Source organism: Atta colombica, unplaced genomic scaffold, assembly GCF_001594045.1.
Source record: "Atta colombica isolate Treedump-2 unplaced genomic scaffold, Acol1.0 scaffold225, whole genome shotgun sequence".
NCBI lineage: Eukaryota > Metazoa > Arthropoda > Insecta > Hymenoptera > Formicidae > Atta > Atta colombica.
The window spans coordinates 903,458-919,813 of NW_017259322.1; the positions used below are offsets into that span (position 1 = coordinate 903,458).

At 36.5% G+C, this 16,356-nt stretch overlaps 1 protein-coding gene across 3 annotated transcripts in view; it reads right to left on the minus strand.

The window, feature by feature from the left end:
• Positions 1–14,293, minus strand: part of LOC108688142 (fibroblast growth factor receptor homolog 1-like) — a 59,160-nt gene extending 44,867 nt beyond the window's left edge. For 2 of the 3 annotated variants that reach the window (XM_018194276.1, XM_018194278.1), the window contains exon 1: positions 13,392–14,293. The gene's annotated coding sequence lies outside the window, so the exon portion shown is untranslated. Of the gene's footprint in view, positions 1–1,726; positions 1,970–13,391 lie in introns of all 3 variants that reach the window. The other variant, XM_018194277.1, reaches the window with a different exon arrangement.
• Between the last annotated feature and the right edge of the window lie 2,063 nt (positions 14,294–16,356).

The following is a 16,356-nucleotide window of genomic DNA, read 5'->3' on the forward strand; positions in this document are numbered from 1 at the left end:
CTAATTGTAAATAACACGGGCGAAGGTACAGTAAATAGTGACAAGTATTCAGATCCGAAGAAAATTTTGATAGTCAATGTAGATGAAATAAGGCAAAAATGTCACGAGGAGACACAGGATAACAATAAAAAGCAAACAAAATGAACTTAGCTATATATCTAATAAGAAGAGAGAGAGAGAGAAAGAGAGAGGGGGGGGGGGAGGAAACGTCTCTCAATCATCGGAGTGTCTCTTATTATAACTACACGTGATGCGCGAGTACGATAATTAAGAAATTTTCTAGTCGCCATTAATATGAGCAGCTGCGATATACGTCGATGACGTACCACCGCTGGCTGACAGCCGCCTGAGGCGACTTTCGTTGCCTCGCCGTAAGCATTTGTTGTTGCATCACGCGGGCACATCGGTATATGGCAGCATGACATAAAAACGCGGTTAACATCGTTACGTTTCCCTTGTATCCATTAGCATACCCGATTACGATTTGCAATTCCCGCTTGTGGAACGAGATAATTAGAAAAGATTGCGTGTTCGTTTCGTACTCTGATTCGAACAACACCTCGAGCGCGCGAGGATGTCGGTTTTTCTGCTTTATTTCCGCGCCCGCTGCCGCATATAAAGCTGTAATTTCCGTTTGATGGATATCGTCGAATTACAAAAAAAAGCTTACCGGAGCCGTAATCGGAGCTCTTGGCAGTGCTTCATATTGTAACTATGTGCAATTAACATAAATAATAAAAGATGCGCTCGTAATCGTATTGTGATGATGTGTAAAGGCAGAATTCAACTGTTAGCAGATTACCGGAATTACTGTAAGATGTCTTTTTACAGATAACTTTTACACTTTGAGAGAAGAAAAAAAGTGTTTGATATTCATGATAATTGCGTAACTGTTAAAATAGTTTTAATTATAGAAACTCCATTTTTATAATTATTACTGCTATAATGTTAGTATTAATAATTATATTTATACTTCTACGAAAAAATATATAATTGTCATCACTAACAATGACTATAAATTATAGGTGACTCGTGAAAAGATGCTACATGGCCGACAACGGGGAAGACGCTTTCTACCAATGTAAGTGTAATAATCTTAATATTAATCTCGGTTCAATTAACTCTTCATTTTTCTCTATTTCTAAGACTTAAAAAAAGGTGAAGAATAAATTGAGCCAAGATTAATCTATATTGGTACACTGAGAAAAAAATATAGTTAATTTTAATAAATATTTAGTTCAATATTGCCAACTAAACATTTATTTACAGTAAGTAAATATTTATTCAATAAAAAAAAAATGATTGTTAAATCGAATTAACATTTCTTGTATGAAACAAATATATCTTTATAGTTAATAAATATTTAGTTGGCAGTATTCAATTAAATATTTATTAAAATTGACTATATTTTTTTCAGTCATTCTACTATTAGTAGAAATATCGCAAACTTGGTAGCGACACGAACATGTACCATTCACGCCTTGTCACGCCTTTTTATATTTCTATTGTATATTTTTATGTCTTTGACTGCCGCTTGATAATTATTAATACATTATAGATGATACATTATAGAACAAATAATGGCCAATAATTATGGTAACATGTAATTATAGTCACAAGTACTTAGAAACTTTTTCCCCTTACAATTAGTGTAAAAGTTTTGTGGAGAGATTTTTGACATAGATAAAAAAACGCAAATGTTAATTGCCGTCGAGATACAGCTTACCGATCGCATCCTCGATCGATGGACCGCGGTGGTGGATAATAGTCTCTCGCGCATACCGTCTCGAACTCCTCGAAGAGATAACGCGTTTGAAACACGGATCCAAACCCCTCTCGGCTTAGGCTCCACCACGATAAAATCTGACATCGCTAAGCCGTGGACACGGAGATCCTCGTTTAGAAAGAAGAATCTGGTAGTCTTGCCGTGTTATTCGATGGTCAATCGAGATTAGAGAAGGCACGATCTCTGGAGCAGAATGGTCTCATTATTTCGTAGCAACGACTTCCACCGGCAATCGTTACGCTCCGTAATGATGATTAATGGCTGCATTACGCCCTTTATTACTTTAGGAAATATTGTATACGAATGGAGTAGATATATTGGTTCCGGTAAATCGCAAAAGCGGTTTTACATAGTGCAAATTAGTCATTAAAAATTTCTATATTCGTGATTTTCTTTTTCTTTATATTAATATTTCTATGTTAATATTTTTTTTCAATAAGTTCTTCGTAGTGTTTTAAGATGCATTATCATTATTATTAACATGTTTTATATGCGATAATTTTAAGTGACTATCAGCTTGTGACTCACTAGTGTTTTATTTGTTTATGTGTATGTTATATTTGTTAAGTATATAACATGTTCTTCATATAATGGTTAAAAAATTACAAAAATTATTATTATAAAGAAAAAGAAGATATTTCTTTTCGTAGCCAAAATATTAAACTGAAAGTTCAACGTGGTTCACGGTATTTGTGACCCACGTTCTTTACTTATTTAATTTTCTATTCTCTAAATCTGAAATAGTGGATAGTCATTAATTACCCAGTGGCATATTTTGCACTGATAATTAGTGAAATTCAATTAAAAAAGGAAGAATATTTGAGTATTATATAATTAAAATACTGATACTTGCACATTAATTTCAATCTTTCAATATCATATTCATTAAATTTAAGCAAAGTAAAACAAAGTTAGCTAAATCACATAATAAAGATTAGCTAGGTTAGGTTAGATCTCATATTTAATTCACTGATTACCAGTGGCACTGATTATCATCAATGATTATCCATTGATTCAGATTTAGAGAATATTCTTATTATTATTTATTATTTGTTGTATCATGAAATCACTATCGCGATATGCAACGCAGCTGAATATGAGAATTAATCCATGAACATGTATTTTTTTTTATAACAAATATACACCTAGATTTGTATAATTTCTAAGATCTAAGACTCGGCATATATTTAATCTAATCTCATAAAGGCATGTATTTATAATAAAATTTTTGAAAACAAAATATCAAACAACGGACTATCCAAGACTTTGCGTCGTATGCTCGCAGATGTCTTCTTAGCTCATATTGCTTTTAGTCTCCTTTCGTGATGCATTCTAGGAAGTGCTACAGAGAGGTTGGTGCAGACTCTTTTGTTTACCCTCTGCAAACCATGTCGCATTGTCGTAACGTAATTGGCGGAACAAGCGCAACGAGGCCCAGAGATTGATGAGCCCTCTTTCTTTTCTTTTGAGATTCCGTCGGAACCTTTGGAATTGCACTCTTGTTATATAATGTTCAATGACTTTCGTTGCGACACTCTTGAGTTGCGTATCACTCAAAAAAAAGATATAGTAGTTGCAATTATATATAAGTGACAACTATACATGTTTTACAGGATTAAAAAAAAATGTTAAATAAATTATTTTATGATTGCAATTAATTTTATACATAAAATTTATATAATTATCACTTACTACAGTAGCTAGCACTAGTTTTTTCTGGTATAGCCATTTTTAAAAACATTGCATGAATTAATTAATATATATCCCTGTACATTGATTACATTAATTTATATAAATATAATTAATTCTTTAAATTAATTATATTTATATAAATGGAAGTAATTTATGTAATTATTATATATTAATTTACATTCTTTCAATGTGAATTAATATCTAATAATTACATGAAATATTTCCATCATTCATACATTTCGTCATCTCGGGGGATTTTTCTTTTGGAATACTTTTGTTCAATCCTCTTATCCTATTATCTCCTATTATCTCGACTTTCAGCTATTCAGTTTTCTTGTGCTTACGCTTAATCCTAAAATGCTACCTAGCTCTTTTTCACGCGATCACTTAAGGCTTGAAGAAAACGGGACGTGAGACCGGAGAGCCGTCCGCTCTCTTAATCACGGCACTCCGCAGCCGCGAGTGGCCGGTATTATTATGTGGTCAACCTATTAGGGACTCGCATTATCAGCCCCCGTGAGTAGGTGCATAAGGTCTCCCTCCCTTCTCGTTGTCATCGCACTGACAAAGGTTCCACGATTTATCGCGCATCCGCGAGTAAATGTCTCTTGAATAACGACTACAATAGATTTTACGACATGTGCTCATTAAGCAAATGCGACGAAGAAATACTGAAGGTTTCGGAGCTCTATTTATTTCTCTGAACGAGTTAACGATAATCGGCGATATAAATCTAGTAGATCATAAATACGATCGCTGCAAAACGATTCAGCGGGCAAAATATAAGATTTAGCCTTTCGCGAGGAATAATCGCATGTGATTCACCGATCAGTGCTTTATATTAATAAAGCTTTATATTAATAAAAGTGGCGTATATCTGAGTCGAAATGGCGACAACTTTCCTCTTATTGGCTATTTCGATCATTATTTATTTATTTCCTAGTTGTCTGTAATCCAATAAGTATTATTGATATATGATATATTGGCCAATATGATCAATAAATTTCTTGCAGTGAAATCTCACTCTAAGAAAATGAAAATACAACCATCCTTCACTTCTCGAAAAAGAGTGACAATTTTTTTTACTCTTTTTTTAAAATGAATTTTCACTTCAAGCGAAATCTCACTTTTTTTGGAGTGAAAATTGTTATTCTTTTTCAAGAAGTAAAATATTTTTACTTGTTTTCAAGAGTGGTTGTATTTTCACTCTCTTGGAGGGATTTCGCTGCAAGAAATTTAGAGTGTAGAGAGTTTATACTGATAAAGTATACATGCGACACGCTTGATGGTCGTTCGGCGCTTTTGCGGCGGTTTTACTGGCTTACCGTATCCAGCCTGCGTAATCGGGGAAACGTTAGGACGGTAGTTAAGCCAGAGCACAAAAGTACGCGGAAGAAAGAGGGCGGCAACCATCGTCGAATCGTCACCGCGGCACGCGTCTCGTGCACACCCGGTGCGTAAACTCGACAAGATCCACCTGTCGATGAAAAGTATCGAGAATTCTCTCGTTCTTCTCTTTCCCATTCGTCCCTCCTCCTTCTTTTGCTCCATTCCCTCAACCACCGAGCGAACGGTGCGATGTAACCGCGTTGAATAAATAACCTGTTACGTCGTAACAGTTTCTTCGCCTGGTCCCGCGCGTGTGTAATCCCCATCTCATTAGCAATGCCCTTGTACGCTTCTCGTTTTTTGTCTTCTGTCTCGTTCTTTATTGAAAAGAGCGACGGAGAGAGAGAGAGAGAGAGAGAGAGGGGGGGAGGGGGGGGAGAGGGGCGTCCTCCGAACAACTACCTGTCGACAAGCGGAAGTACAATTCCCGATACTCTGAATTTAGTATCCATACTCCGTTATAGCCGGTCGCGTATTTATACAGTTGCGATTTCCTGTGCACGCGCAGAGCGATAATTATTTTTTCTATCTCTGATCTTCCAGCAGCAAAGTAATCCTTATTTATCTTTGCGTTCTAAAAAATTAATTGATTTAATTAACACAGGTATTAATAAGTATCCAGATTCGTGTGTATTTCTATTAAGACTCCCTCTCGTTCGTGATCCTTCGAGTATAAAATGTAATTGGTGCTCCTTCGAGGATTGCGAAGATAATGATTTATTAGATTTTTCTGCCGGTTTATTCTTTCGCTGTTATTACGCGAATATTATTTAATGCCGAATAGAGTCATCGTTTGTTTTGTCTTATATGAAATATTATGTGCGGCGTGTATGGCAATTAGTGAATTCAGATTCCACCTGATAAATTAGTAATGTACAGCGTATTATACGTGGCAATCAGTCTCATCTATATTTTTCGTATGTATAAGTCCATTTAACTGTTATGAATATTGACTTGTATATAATTATGGAGGTGAAATTTATTTGCGATATATATCTCGCTGTTTACGTATAATAAGCTGTGTGTTAAAGTGATTTTATTTTTATTTCTTTCCTGACTGAAACTGATTCGCGCGCGCAAAATAGAAATATATGTACGTATATTCTCAGTCGTATTTGAAATTTTATTATGATTTACGATTTATACGAAATTGAGATGGAATGAAGATACAATTCTACTTAGGTTCTTTTTTCGGTGATTAGCTTTTTTATATAAAATTGATCGTAATATAAAAGATTATAATATGTAACTTCTTAAAGACATTACAGAAATTTATTTATGTACTGTATTCATTTGTGTATAATAAAAAAGTAGGAAGTTACTTTTTAATTTTTATTAAAAACTAAAATTCAGGCCTTTATTCCAGCCATCTTCTCTATTATAAATTTCTACTAGCATTGAAATAACTTTTAGTTGTACCTATTATTCTAACAAATCGTATAAAAATATGTGGGGTAATTATAAGAATTTTAAATTTATTATTTCTTATCGTTAAGTATAAGTATATGAAATTATAATGAATTTGATTTTTATACGTATATGAAATTATAATAAATTTGATTTTTATACAAGTTCAGTGATGCTGGCCAGCTTAAATAAACGTTAGATATCCATTGCATGTCACCAAAAACGTCGAATGACTGGAAGCGAGCGTGGGTCGAAAGTGTGAACGTTACTCGATTGCCGAAGGTGGAAATGTATGCAAACACAGGACAATCTCGCAGTCGACGGCGATTGCAAGGCACTGTGGCTTTGAAAAGATTTGCAGTTGGTTAAGCGGGTTAACCGCGAGCGAGAATGTGACGAATTTACGCGCCGCTTCTGACAATTCGATTTCGCAGTCGCCCAAGTTCGACCGGAACGGACGCACTCAGAATAACATCGTGCTGGTTCAGCGGCTAAACGGATATTTCGATGCTAATTCCATGCTGGGAACGGGCTATCATTCGGACTCGTTGAATTCGTTGCAGAGAAAATTTCATCAGCGCTGAGAGAGAGCCAATCTGCTTTTTACATTTAATTAAAATCAAGTAATAAACATACATTTTTGTTAAACATATACGATTCACATGAAACAAAAATGCTTGCACTTATGCTTATCATAATTTAATTATAATTTATAGTCAGTTCCATGCCAATTATACATTTTTATGCATTTTTTGGTAGAACTACATAATTATAAACATAATTCATTATAAATATCATTTTAACGTTACAGTAATAACTATAAAATGGAGTCTCTATCCGTAATTATTTTATCATGTAATTATAGTACAAATACTGTACACTTTTCTTTGCGTATGAAATGATAAAAAGAGAAATCTATTGAATTTCTTTCGACGTAAGGTTCTAGAAGCTAAAGAGGACAGTCAATGGACTCGCATGCACGATTTATCATCTTGAATCACCGTAATTCTGCGTAGACGAAGCAAATTCGATCACGCTTCATTCTCGTTAATGGAGACAGAATTTTCGCAATACCGTAATAGTAATGACACCAATGAGCCCACGTTTGACACGAGCCAGTGCATGATTTATACTCATTGCGCACATCACTTTAACGTTCGCCATATCCGAGACACTTTATTGCAAAAACTTTGTAATGCACTGCGCCCGACACGTTGTTTAATCGGCGTAAAGCCGCGCGTAGGTAGAGTTTTTCTTCTCGGAATCCATTTCGAAGGCAGTGCCTGCCTTCGTAAATATATAAATATGTACGCGCGCGTGTCTGGCGGTTATTAATAAATTTTGCGGCAACGCCAGTACATCAGTAGCCATAGCAAATCTCGGTAATGCCACGATGTGCGTCAAAAAGTCAAAGGAGTATATTAACGTGAAAAAATGCAATATTTATGCGCATTAATGTATAGTTACACATACACGTAAAACCATCCATTTCTCATTTCGATTTTCACAGCGTTTTTCGATTTTCGTATTGAGAGAAAAGTATTTGGTATTTGTAACTATATAATTATATAGTAAAATGATTACAATTAAAAGTTCTATAATTTTATAATTATAATAATTTTTATAATTATTATTGCTATAATATTAGTAATACTACAATTGTATTTATAATTCCATCCAAAAATAACTATAATATTATAATTATTTCCAGAGCTAATTATATACCTTTTTGTAAAATTATAAATAAAATTGTTACTAACATATAGCATAAAGAAGTTATATAAATTGAGATTTTTTTTATCATTATTTTATAATACATTTTTATACATTTCTATTAGAGCATAAAAATGATTACTTTTTATTAAAATGATTTTTGATCCAGATGATAAACTGTCTCTAATTTTGTTTGTATTACCTTTAAATGCAATTTAAAATAATTTGTAATTTTTTCAAGTAATTAATATATTACATTCGCCTTATCTCTTTAACCATAATTATTTTAGTATAGAATTATAATTGCAAATACCAAATACTTTTTCTCTTAATGCGGATATTAGGAATTTCAATATCGAGATCATTAATAATAAAATAAACATTTATATAAAATAGGCACGTTAATCCTTTTTAAACTTCTTGATGATCAATCATTAAAATTTAATTAGCTGGTGCATTAATGATCCAATATATCAGTTATAATAATCTATCGTGTTTTAATCGTAGGCTTTTTTTTTGCTTTCAGGATCTACACAAAGTCGATTCGAAGTAAGAGGAATAAATGCCACGTCCGGCTATAAGATCTCTTGTGCTTCGACGATTTTGCGACGAAGAAGCGCCAAAAGAGTTATCGCTCCATGACCGGTAAGTTCTTATTTGAAATTCCACTCGAATGTAATCAGTTACCGTCTCTTTGATGTGATTACCGAGCGATTTAGCGGTACGTTCTGTACGTGCAAAGGATTTAACTATGTAACTCGCTTTTAACGGGCATTATCGTTAATTCGATCTCATGACGAACGCACGGTCAATAAGATCGCGGCATTGCGAGGAAGAAACCGGCCAGAGAATGGTCTTATATCCGTCCTGAATTAATTTTCCAATCTAGCGCATTTTGAATACAGAGATCTATAAATTACGAGGGCAGTTTTAACTCGAGATAAAAATTCATCACAAGGTCATCAAATCGGCGTGAAACTTGCATATATTCTTTCTACCACGTTACACTTGACAAAAAAAAAAAGTTGCATTTCAATCTCGCTTGACGAGAAAGGGAGAGTCGTGACCACGGCATGATCCAATACGAAGAGCGTTCTCGAACGACACTCGACTTTCGTGAGGAAGGGTAGAAAGAGCGAGGGGGAGGAAATTCCGCGCTTGAAGGAGGAGAAGGAGGAGGTTGTACTACGAAGGATGAAGAGAAACGTTCATTATTCTATTCCGGCAGAGCGAGGCCAGCAATCTGGTCTTATAAAATAAACCACTCTAGCTTGTCCGCAGTCGGCGCGACGCGTCAAATAAATCGTAGCTTGCTTCTTACAAATTTACTTGCAATTTTAATCATATCTCCTACTTGGATCTTTTCTTTTTCTCGTTCTCGATATTCGATATCTTTCCGAATCTCTCGTCTCTTCTCTTCGTTTCGTATTCAGAAAAAATAAATCCTTTATGGATACTTTGATGCACAAAGCGAAGCGAGCAAGAGAGAATCAAAAGGACGAAGGACTGAGACACACAATGCATCGCAATGTACATATTATATGTTGCATGGTTCTTATCGTTCGACGTTTGCATTGAGAAAACGCCAGTCAGAGCTTCGACTTTTGCTCGGATAACGCTTGCTTAATGTCCGTCAATGTAGAATAATATTTATCTCGATTTAACTTTCAATCTCTCTCGAGACTAAAAAAATAAAAAAAGTGAAGAGTAAATTAAATCGAAATTATATTAAAATTTACATTGGTAAAATGATTACGATTCGCATTTTTTTTGGCCTCACAGAAATATTTAAGCAGTTGTAAGGACATAAAACACATATATTAATATTTAAACTTTAAACAAATTACATATATGTGAAAGTTGTGTTCATGACGTTCTATTTTTATTGAGCAACACATTTTTATAGATTATTTTATTTGATATTAGTTTTATTGTTTAGAAACAAAAATTTGTTTAATAATCACATAAATATTTTTGAACTAAAGTACTTTTATAAAAAAATTGAGATTTTTATCATTATTTTATAATACATTTTCATATATTTCTATTAGAATACAAAAAATATTACTTTTTATTGAAATAAGATATTAAGATATTATAAATATTCTAAGATATTATAAATAGAATACTGAAACAATATATAAATAAATAATTATATATAATAATAATAATATCTTGATCCAAATGATCAGCTGTCTCTAATTTTTTTGTATTACTTTTAAATGCAATTTAAAACAATTTGTAATCTTTTCAAGTTTTTAATCTATTGCATTTGCCTTACAACCTCTTTAAGGACGTGAAATCGATATTGTTTGGAGTTGGTTGAAACGAATTGTCGGAATCTTGTCTCAGAAAGAGACGTTAATCAGCAATTTCACAAGAGGCAGCCTGGACATCGGACCGGATGCAAGAAAGAGCCTCATGCGAGCCACGCGATCGTGGACAATACGGGAGGCAAAGAAGCACGCGTGTAATTCATCTGGAGCGTGTATATTATCGTTCGCGCGGACCTGCTCGCTCGCGGCGTTTTGCTCGTGTAAACACCGGAAGCGAACACTGTTACTCGCTTTATGATTCGCTCAAGACAATCTCTCGCGGCACTTCTTCAGTCTATCCAATCTATACACTATCTAACTGCCGGTTTATAATTTAAGAAAAAGCTGCGCACGATAAAATTAATAATTATTTTTGTGTCGAGTCAAGGGGAGGAGAGGGAATTATCTCGGGATAACTGGAACTCGAGCGTGCGCTTCATTCCATTACGACGCCAACTTAGTCGAGAGACTTTGCCTTAGCCGGAGATTAAGTGCTCCAAAACACCATTACTTTACGGAACGCTTGGCGTCGTAGAGCCAGAAAACGAAGCGCGGCAAATGATCGCGGAGTCGCAAGCCCGCCGATTTACTCCCGACGATAATCTGATTCATCGTCGGGGGATCTCGACTTCTCAAGACGGACGCGCGTGTTTCTGGAGCTCTCTTTCTCTCTCTCTCTCTCTCTCTCTCTCTCTCTCTCTCTCTTTGTCGCGCGCGTGCGCGTTCCCTTTCTCGATCTGGAATTTGGATTAAAGAAGACTCGGTCGAGAGTCGTCGAGACATGCGAGGGAAGAGATTAAGTAAAGCCGGAATAAATTACCTCCCCCTCTTTCTCCCGCCTGCTAAATAAGCTGCCTGGTCTGGCCGAGGGGGTTAAACTTCACCATGTCTTATACAGATAGCTAAAGTGCAACGAATTAATTACTTTGTTCTTTAGGGCTCAGTTTCATAACTCATGGTTAGCTTTTAATCGAGATTTAACTTATTTCTCATCTCTTTCCAATTCTAGAAAGAGATGATTGTGAAACTGGGCCTAGGTAGTGTAAAGTCGATTTTTGTTGAAAATTTTTGTTATACTTTTAAATACAATCCAATCCATAGTTGTACCTTCGAAACCCGTTGAGACTCACGAAGAGAAGTTTATCATGGTAGAATCTTTCTGCGCTTCAAATTAATTAGTCGATCGATTAACCGATCACCTTGCCGTGTTTCTTAATCGTTACCTGCGCGCTCTCTCATTATCATGGCGGCACGGAGAACGACTCTACTAGTAATAAAACGGAAAGGGATAGCAATTAAATCGTCGTTCTACCTTCAAGGTTAAGGTTCACAGAGTTGTTTAATTACTTGTCGGGGATTTTTATCTTGACGATTTTATTACGTCGCGTTAACTTATCGCGTATGTATCTAACATGTACTTAATATATTCGTTATTTAGTATTACTGGAAAAAATGATGCTCATCCAGGAAATAAAATATATTCGTTATGTAGTATTATTGGAAAGAGTACGTTGCACCAGGATAGAAATTTTCTATCGAAGATTCGCGTTCGGTTTGTGCGACCGCGATCGAACGCATCGGGAAATAAATGGCACGAGTCTGCTTTAATCGACCAACGAGGCAATACCAATTAAAGTTGCATTCCCGAACGATGTCTTCCCGCTCGTATGCACGCACGCAAGCAAAACCTCGTAGCTTATCGATATATCGTGCGCGTCATCGCCCCTGGTTGCTTCGATGACGCGTATACATTTTCGCGCATTTCCGCAATGTAGCTACCAGCCTGCATGTCTCATATCTATGTTTTCATCATTAAATCGATCATATTTATTATTATTGTATATTTACTATTATTATTATTAGCTGCGTCAATTATTTAATTTCTACATAGAAAATTAATATCCTATTTTTACACTAGAAGTACCGAATTATTAATAACCATTTCATTTTTTAGATTAATGTAATAAGATAAAAAGTAAAAAAGTAAAAAACGAACAAATATGGATGTCATAAAAATATTACACTCTATTCAAAATTAACGAAATGTAAAAGAAATGGGTGCGTTTCGAACTCACAGAATCTTCCTCACAATCAGGAATATTTCGAGTGAACTTGAAAATTAGCTATGTAATACATAAATAGATTGATAAACATAATATATAAACATAGGCAAAAGATTATCAGAGGACATGATATTTCAGAAGACATGACATAATAGACATAATAGATAATTCAAACTATAAAAAAACTTATATTCTTTGATAGTCAAAGTAGTAATAGCTATAATATAGATTAAACTACTTAAATTCGATAACTTAGATCGATTTAAGTTTTTATATTTTATAAATTATTATATTTTGTATAAACACTTAGCTTCTAATATGGCCTTTTGATAACCTTTTTGTCCATGTTATGTTTCTTATCGGTTTATTAATGTATACAGTTAATTTGCATGTTCACTCGCAAGCATTGTCGAGAGAGATTCTGTAAGTTCAAAACACGTTCATTTTTCATTAATATAAAATAAAATACAATATTTTTATCACGTATTCATATTTACTCATTACTCGTTTTTTTGCCATTTATATTATTATATTATAATTATATATTACAAATTTTTCACATACATTTTTAGATCAATGTTATATTTTTTGTGTGTCAAAGATAAGATTGTGAAACATTTTGATTTTTTCATAATTATATTCTTTATACTGACGAAATATTTATATATGATTCTTTATTATTTATTTCCATAACTAATTTATTTATTTGATCTTTTTAATGAGTAAGAAATGTTGATACCTCTAGTGTTAATTTTACTCCGGTCTGCTGAGAAGAGAATGATTCATATTCTTTCTAGGAACGGCGATTATTCGAAAACTACTAAAAAATTTTCTGACTAAACAGATATTCAGTGGGACATTTGTGAATCGCGAATCTTAATGTAATAAATTTTCTACGATAAATTGTCACTCGACGTGAGATACCTGCTCAACTCGATTTTGCAAATTCTGACGACAGTCCGCGCCCACGTTCGCCTCGCGTCTGTATCTTTATCTATAAGTATACGAAACAGGCTGCGTACTCACTATATTACGACGCTCGCGATCTCCTTTCCGAGAAAACTCCTTCGACAGCGTCTCGAAAACTCCCCTCGGCCTCTTCACGCTTCCAGCTTCTGATCTCGGCGTTGCTTCTGGCGCTTCTGGTTTTTCTCAATCCGCTCTCAGGAATCCTAGTTCTCTCTTTCTCACCCTATCGAGCATCGGCATTGATCGCGAGCAACGATACCAATGATACACCGATGATCGTCGACCGAGGAAGGGTTGAAGACAAGACAGGACGGAGGGATGGCGAAGAAGTGCGTGTGTGGAGTCACTGCCGAGAGGAAGTTCGCGTGTCCGCTGCGGAACGAACACGAGCTGATTCACACTATACACGCATTCCCGCTGTTATTTCAGGCCGACGCATCTCACGCATCCGACGGCGGCGCGTCGTCGTTATAGATCCTCGTTCGCTATTTTTTTCCACGCGCGTTCCATCTTTCGGTTCTCGTCTTATCCGACTGTCCTACCGTTCCACGATTCTCTTAATCCCGTCACCATACACAAAAGAGTTCATCCATTCACTGACACCGTGACTGTCACCCTCGAAAGACTCTTTGGTCTTTTGCCACTGTGAGTGTCACCGGGCACTCGCTTTCGCGAATTTTCGCGGATGATCTCGAGAGTACTGACCGATACGGCAAAATCGTTCGATCGATCGATCTTGCTGTCTTGACTGACGGTTCCCTGTTTCTCTCTCTCTCTCTTTCTCAGTCTCGAGACTACTCGAGACTGCGACGTCGCGACACTGACGATACGCGTTACTACTCGTGGCAGAGCACTACGAGAGGAGGATGTGCACGAGGAAAGCTCGGGGCGAAGTGCCAGAAGAGCCGTCGCTTGAAATAACCGCTCGTCCACGCTCGTTCCCTCCGCAACCCCTCGTGGGTTAGTCTTTCCCCACTACGACGGATACCGCCGAGTGCCGAGATCGCCGGCAAAACTCTGAACCCCACTACTATCATTCTGACGGCACCTTCCCTCTCGCTCTCTTTCTAACGCCGCGCGTGTCTCCTCTCTTTCACTCTTCTCCTCTCTCCTCTCCTCTTCTCTCCTATCCTCCCGCCGCGTCGCTTCTCGTCGTTCCATCGCGTCGCGTCGCGTCGCGTCGCGTCGTCGCATCATGCGTGCGCTACTCATACGCACACGTGCACGCGCGATGCAGTTTTCGCGCCATTCCGAGATGCGCCGCGCGAAGGCCAGCTAGAACCTCTGATGTGGGACCTCTCCGTTTTTCTTTCCGTTCGTTCAGGTACTTTTCGAAATGCCGGAAATCAATCTATGCACTTGATTTTTTTCACGTAACTGCGAGCCATAGGAAACTCCAGACAAGATAGAAAGATGGATAAGAAAAGAATAATTCGAAACGTCGAATTCTCTCAAAGTCTCGAGCCCAAACACTCGAACGCGAACGGAAGAATGCATCTCGGACAAAATCTCATCCCATATCGGAGCAATCGCGTGAATCGCCACCTCGCAGGTAATTTCGAATGCTTCACGGCCACCATCTCACTGGGCTACTATCCCTATTTTTTTTTCGTCCCTTCATACCACCGTGTCCGGAACACATTCGGGACATGTGTTGCCCGAACGTCGACCACCTTTTCGTTTTCCTTCGAGACACCCGACACACCATGAACGGCGATGGTGGTGAAACAACCGAGATTACTAGTCACTTCTCCTTCTCAGTCACTTCTCTTTCTCTCTCTTTCTCTCCCTCTGTGCCTTCGCATCTCCCTTTTCCACCCCCTGGCAATGTCTGTCTCCGCCCGTTATTTATAGAAAGCCACGATGACTCGCCTAATCGTAACGACCTCACGGCGCAGACCAGAATACCTATTATTATCCAGTCGAATTAATGAAACTCCCTCGTGGCCAGCCGTGTTAATTTGCCGTGTTATATTTGCCGTTTGCAGAAGAGACACACAGTCGTTTTGTCTCTGTCCACTCCTTAATTTCTAACTCCTTCTGACATAATATCGGATCGCTGATACTTTTGCTCAGCTCGTCATCGCACACGAGTAAACCTTTGCTCGCGATAATTAATCGACAGTGTCGTTAATGAACCGCGCATCGCGAGATAACTCGTCGTACTAAGATCTCGTTCATCTTCTGTGCGAACGCCGTAATTCTCTTTTGCCCCTCGCGGTGATTCATTGATTTATTTTTATGTAGTTTAATGCTAAGTGGTCGCAAGAACGCGCGATCGCGACGCGACATATACCTAAAGATTTATCTAGGACACGCTGAAAGAGCAAGGGTCTTTGTCGCATCACACATTCTTCTAAATATAAATCTTTATGGTGCCCCTTTATGGTAAAGGAGCCAGATCCTTTCAGCTATGGATGGTATCTCACGTCCACGTGCCCTGTATGAATTTATCTCACGCGTTGTGGAATAAATCCCCTTCGATTACTACGTCATTTTTCTTCGAGAGATTAACACTAGAACTGCCGAGACCCTGCTAGAACCGCTGAAGCGGCCCAATTTGGCATCTTTTAATCTTGTTTTCGATGAAGCGTTATTTCAATATTATTTGAGATTGTATTCATATATTTTAATATTTTGCAATTACATAGAAAATTATTGTATATTGCACCGAATTCAACAGTCACATAATTCTAAATGAAAAATTTATGTAGAAGTTGTAGCAACTTTAAATGTCAATGGAGTTAAAATTGAATTAAAGTCTCGTTGCATTAATCGGAATTCTGGAAAATGAACACACAGATCACAATTTTACAGTTAATTATAAGTTTACTCTTATAATTCTAATCGAGATAACCAGATGTCCAATTATGATAACTGGAGTTCTAATTGAATTCGGATATAATTAAAATTTACTGGTTCATTCATTTTCCATCAGAAACTTTTCTCCTTGCAAATAATTTTATACAGCGCATTGTGCTTAAGGATATTCGATAGATATTTAAATAAAAAAAAAACATTA